The sequence below is a fragment of the Bombus impatiens genome, unplaced genomic scaffold (genome assembly GCF_000188095.3).
Source record: "Bombus impatiens unplaced genomic scaffold, BIMP_2.2 scf_1183, whole genome shotgun sequence".
In the NCBI taxonomy this organism is placed as follows: Eukaryota; Metazoa; Arthropoda; class Insecta; order Hymenoptera; family Apidae; genus Bombus; species Bombus impatiens.
The window spans coordinates 3,376-10,207 of NT_177602.1; the positions used below are offsets into that span (position 1 = coordinate 3,376).

At 29.8% G+C, this 6,832-nt stretch overlaps 1 long non-coding RNA gene across 1 annotated transcript; it reads left to right on the forward strand.

Moving 5' to 3' along the window:
* The first annotated feature begins 2,039 nt into the window (after window positions 1–2,039).
* Window positions 2,040–6,124, forward strand: LOC112213765. Its single transcript, XR_002947674.2, has 3 exons — window positions 2,040–2,873; window positions 3,366–5,068; window positions 5,821–6,124. It is a non-coding gene; the product is annotated as an uncharacterized LOC112213765 (long non-coding RNA).
* The last annotated feature ends 708 nt before the right edge of the window (window positions 6,125–6,832 follow it).

Genomic DNA, 6,832 nt, shown 5'->3' on the forward strand with positions numbered 1-6,832 from the left:
GGAGAGAGAGAAAGAGAGAGAGAAAGAGAATGATGTCACCACATCAGTAATTATGAAGTTTAGAATTTAAGATTCTGTTAGCGTGCATAACATATGTCATACGAGCGAAACAACGATATGTGTTTGTATAATACTGTCAAGAGCAATGGAAGAAAAATTCAGAACAAAATTTGATGGAATGTGACGGGGGGCTACTTTAATATTACTATCAGCTATATGTATTAGGACATCTAATATCTATCTGTTACATTTATGGATTGAGAAACTCTAATGAATTTTACTTTATTTAGTCTTTACATCATAGTTATGAATGACGTAATATATTTATAATAAAGCAACTAGAAAATAATAACTATAATAAATGAGCATTCAATTTGTACTAAATATCAGTAGGTATCTTAATACTAATGATTGCCAGTGTATATTCCTATATCTTTGTAATAGTGGACATTCATGGAAAAAAATAATTAAATAAGAAACATGAAGTAGAGAAATAATTAGAAATTGAAAGAAATAGAATTAAATATATGTCATATGATAAACATATGATAAAGAAAACAGGAACTTGATACGCGAGATCACTATGTTTTCCAGAATCTAATTGATTTGTAAATATATGTTTACTGTAATTTCTCACTTAAAATTTTAAGCAATCTTTCGTAGAAAAGTTAAATCCAAATCAACAATAGCTAATAAGAAAAAAATATATAACAGGAATAATATAAAAGAATTCTTCCAAAATATAAAACGAGTGTATATTTTTGAGAAACGCAATTGATTTTGGTTCGTAAACATATGATCATTGTGATCTTTTATTTCTACTCTTAGCAAGCTTCTCATATTTTTTCAACTTCAATGGCAAAAAAAATATTGGCACACCATTGTACTTATTATAGCATTTACATACTAATTTCTTAAATTTACTGCCTTATTGTCAGACTACAAAAATTTGGTATTATGAAAATGAAATGTATAGAACCTGATAAAAAAAAAGTGTTTCATTGGAAAATAAAGGGTTGTGTGTCAATACTTTTTATAGACACTGTATGTAATACTGGTTGCAGCGGAACGTCGAACGAAAAAAGAATCGAAAGGTTTCCCTTTGAGTAAACGTGTATGAACGTGTATGAACATGTATGAACGTGTACAAACACGATAAACAGTCGCCACGAACGACACCCATTTACGCGGAACGGCTGAACGCGGAAGCAACGCACCGTTTATTGATCACGTTTCACGGATTTACCGACGCCAGATAATACATTCAAGGCGAAAAATCAAAATCAATCGCTTTTTGCGTACCTACTTATACAAAGCAATGCGACCCAGTCACATAACTGCAATTCAAGTCCAGTTTTTCTCGTATTTATGTCACGGATATGATTAAAATTAGATAGAACAGTGTATATGATTGAAATTAAACTAGACAATGCATATAATTAAAATTAAATTAGGTAATACGTATGATTAAAATTAAATTAGGTAATACGTATGATTAAGGTTAAATTAGGTAATAGGTATGATTAAGATTAAATTAGTACTTATAAAGTAAATTTGGAAAATACTTAAACATCTTTTAATATACCAGACTAGTATTTGGCTAGTTTTTGTTACACATACATAAATTAATCGGCTTATGTAATTTATGGTAATTAATCTATAAGAGTAGTTTTACTTATAATTAGAAATAACATATTACTGTTTAATTAAATAACAATTATCAAATTTTTATGGGACATTATGTAAAACTTTCGAATTTATAAAAAGAACTAAAAGGAATAAGCTTATTTATTTAGCAATAACGACTAGCTGAAAGTATTACAATGTCACAGGAAAATGCATTACACTGTGGTTTTATCGAACATCACTCTATTCATGTATCATTAAAGATTCAACTCGGACACTATCTGTCAATTAAATAGCGTGATACAAAATTATGTATGCCATCGAAAGAATTAATTTTAAAACCTATGTTAAAATTTTAGACATTTCCTATTCTTGTTAAATACTAGTTTATTTTTATAGTTTATTAAATAAATACTAGTTTACACAGTGTTATACATTTTTATTGCGACACCCTGTATATCAATTGCAACATTATCGGTACTATCCATATTAAGATGACAATTCACAATATAGTTAGGGCATTGTCTATAGTATGTCATTCAATTTAACACATTACGGACCAGCCGTCTTAATTGCTAGGTGTACGCAGGGGCCAGATTAAATTACTTTTCTCTATATGACAACAATGGAAACCCGAAAATTCTCGTGAACGATCGCAAGCATTAGGATCGAAAACACAGGAATTCTCGTGATCTGTCCATAATTAATAACGATAATACGCTTAGAAAAAAGAAAAAAAAAAGAATGTAATTAAATGAATATCAATAAATTATTTCGGAATCTACGTTTTTGGTTTTTACTCTCGAGATTTTAGTATCATGTAATGACTACTTGTCTTGTGCACGTGATCATTATACATAATTACATTTTTCCACTAGGTGATGTGCATATACATCTTTTCTCCACTATTTTCACTGGCAGAGAAACGTATAGTCTACGGTCAAAATCTCGAGGTAGTCTATTCTACACAAGGACAACAAATTATACATATTGAGCTGTATAACATAGACTCGTACTGTTTTTATTCCCATATTGCATATATTGCACTAAATATAAAAACAGGATGAGTTTATGTTACAATGTAGTAAAATAACACTATATGCACACAACAATGAAAAATGGTCGCAATTTCAATTGGTAGCACTGATATTGGTAGGTTATGTCATTTATGTATATTGTTCATTTCCTGGAAAGGTGATATAACCAAGAATAGTTGGAATATTTAAGAAGTTACTTTGAAATACAAGGTTTAAAATATTGGATTATAACATATATTTAAGAACAATATCATAATTCAAAATACGATTGTTTTAACCCTTCTTTTACTGTAACTATAAACAATACGTATAAACAATATTTTATGAGAAACTGTCAAAACTCAAAAACTATCAGCAAAATTATAAAAGAAAATAATGTTTTCGCTATTAAATAAATAACGTGTTGAATAAAAAGTTCTATTGATCTGTGGCATAACACTGTTTCCTTCAACAATTTAACTGTTTTAACAGTCACTAACAGTCTTTGGATCTTAATGATCTTCCATATTTTGTTTACATATATTGGTTACACTAAAAGAAAGGATTAAATAACCAATTAAAACAAACTATTGAATTATAAAATTGTTCTTAAATAAACAATTCTATTTTATAAATATACTTTACTATATCTTGATAAATATTATATTACTTTATAATTATACTTCCATCATAATAAATACTCCAAAATTTGTAATTTTTCAGTAACTCTCCCAAGAAACCAGCGATATGTATTTCTAACCAAGCAAGCAGTATAAGTACACTCGTATGCGACCCGGCTATCAAAAATACATACATATGTATAAAGCTGCCAAATCTATCGCCGGTATGAAACCTCAATAATACGTCACGTATCTACACCGGATCTAGACGTCGAGATTCAAAATAAATCCATGGTAATAATTCTTATATTGATAGTTATAAGTATGACAGCTAAGTATTGAAGAAATTAAAGGGAATATAAATTACAACTATTTTACACGATGAAGCAGCATGCGGGTACGCGTTGCGCACGCCAAGAAACGCGCGCACACAATTACATCAAGTTACGCATCCACACGTATACACACTGATGCTCACACCGATCGAGACAATGCGTCAAAGCAGAGGCGGTAATAATCATTCACCTTTCATGTAATATCAAAAACTAATAGATCTAATCTCTTCAAGGCAACAAACGAGAATATATACCGAATATAATCTGCAGAAGAAATGAAACATCGGATAGTTGAAACGACTCAAGAATGGATCCACCGAGAACACGATACAATTGCGTTCATACGCGACGAGTTTCTCGCGATATCTTTCACGGACACGCGGGAAAATCATTCAGCCGATATCTGGTAAAATCGTAAAATTACACCAACGAAAGTTCGATCATGGTTTCTGTTATCAAACAAGACACTATTAAGAATCTATGAGAGAGAAACTGAACGAAAGTATCCAGCCGTGGTACTCGACTGTTCGATTTCTGCACACCAAATTCGATATCCCTATCACAAACTTTTCCAGCTGAATAACGAACGTCGTAATCACGAAAAATATTGTTAATGATTCTAACATCGACATGAATATGTAGTAGAGTATTTATGAATTTATAAAACAGAGTTGTTAGACATATATTCACCACAATATCGAGATGCACGATAGTAGGCGCGGCTTTTCACCCCGTATAGAGAGAAACAATTTCGTGTCAGTGATTTGTCACCTACCTACGTTATTCGAGCGTGTCCTCTTCGTCAACGATCCTCGTGCTATCCACGAATGAAACTCACGATACCGATTTAACACAGAATCACGAACGAATCGTGCTCTCGGCACTTTTCAGCTCGTGCTTGTCGCACGCCAACCGAGTCCGCCATCTTGGGGCAACCGCCAAATCCCCCCAGGCAGGACAATACTTTCCCATGAAAAGTCACTAGGAAGCTCTACAGATTTTCCATCTTTATCTCGCTACTACTCTCACCCTTAACCCTTGACAAGCCGACTGCAGTATAAGTCGTTCTACTCCTTCTCGATACACTAGACTTTGCAGACATATCTGTGTTTATTGCGATTATCAGTGTGGTATTTGTGCAAATTCATATTTTAATGAGTGAAATGAAATAAAATGGGACATGGATAGAAAACTGTTTGACAGTCCTATACTTTGGATATTTTACATTTTACATTTTACATATTGTGTGCACTCTGTGCATTTTTCCATCTACAAACTTCCTATAAATACATAAAAATCCTGTATAAACCAATAATATATGAAGTTTACTTTTGGTATCGACAGTAGTTCTAATAGTTCTAAGTTCAAGATAGTTTGGTATCTAAAATTTGTTTTTTATTTAAGATGTGATTTTAAGATTAACATAATCAAATTTGATGTTTTTTAGTACATTCATATTTAGTATTGTCAGGTATGTTATTCATTTTTCAATTATTAGTCTTGTTAATGATATAGTAAAGTTTAATTCGAATTTATTCTGGATAATCTCTATTTTTTGATGAATTCACTAGATATATATTGCTGTATTATCGCCAAATTGAGATTATTTCTTAACTACATTCTAATTAGTTCTACAATTCAAGTGATATTAGGCATTTATCGTAAATTTTAGTTTTTTATAAAATGATTAACTGATTATTTACTATCTATACTTATGTAATTGTGTTTAATTCTGTAACTGAAAGTTGATATTTTTCGGCTAGAGCTTTGTATGAAAGGTGTAACTGCTTAAATATAGTATCTAATCTCTAAAAAATATTTATATGTACGTGTACGTACTAATAGTAGACACGTGTACTTTTAATTTAACACAATAAATTTCATAATTAATTTATAATTTGTGTTACTTATATATATAAACAAACGTTTTATCGGTTTTTATATAGTTTATTAAATATGCACTAAACATATATTATAAATATAAATAATAACATTAATGTCGATTTATATCATTAACGAAAAGACAATCAATTTTTGCGATACTACATTTGGATTCACTCCTAAGGTCACATGTGGTGATGACAGTTATATATTACAATTTTTATTGTTTGAATATTTTTCTGCGCTGATTATTAATAATTTCTTCTTTTCTCCAACATATACATATATAATTAGAATAAAAACTAAAGCAGACATAATACATTTTTATCTAACTATTTTTAGATGGGGATTTTTACGTAAAGACTAACGTTACTAAAATTTCACGAAAACAAGACTTAGTTCACTCTAGTTAATCGCAATGATTCAATGTGTAATTAAGATAAAGAGGAAGATATATCAGTTTAAAATGAAAGTAACATTGTGGAACCAATCAACTCGCTAGCAGTGTGGGATATCAATTATAAGGGGCTTTAAAGAAAGATAAAATTGAATAAAATACATTATTAAGTAAATCACATTTCTGTGATAATTCTTCTAATATCAACTTAGAAAGATACTAAATTCTTAACCTAGACGAAACTTTTTATTTTAATAAAGCAATGTAAAATCATACTTTTCTCTTTATTACATATGTACGTACACAGTTATCGCGGCTAGATAAAATGAGCTCTAGTCTGACATCTATCGGTTTAAACACGAACGATAAACCTACGATTATATGATGGTTAGTAGATTGCAGAAATAGTTTAAAATACAACATACGCACATCCATAAAATATAAAAATATTCATATTTGTATGAATGCGGAAATACATGAGAAATGTATGAATATGAGCAGAAATCTACCAACATATGTTAAATTCGGGAAATATGTTATAATAATCAGATTTCTATGATATTCATTCTAATAATATTAAAATCTTGCTTTCTGCTAATCGTAATTAATTGATAACCTTAAACATTGCAATTAAATAATAGTAAGGTCTTATGATTTCAATAAAATGCAAACACTTTTTTCCTATATTAATAGTAATTGATCGATAATCTTTAAGATTTAAATTTAATATTTCATTCGACATATCTTTACTGTTCGATATTACATGATATCAGGATCGTGTTTACTATTAAGTAAAATAGGTTTAGGGTCCGTTGAAAAGAGGCAACAGTGCAGAGGTATTTGTCATTATTGCATGAAATAAATAAATCCATTGGCTCCGACTTCTAACTTTAATTAAAAAATATATATCAATAATAATACTTTTTGCAAAAATCTTTGTTACATACAAGATAAGTA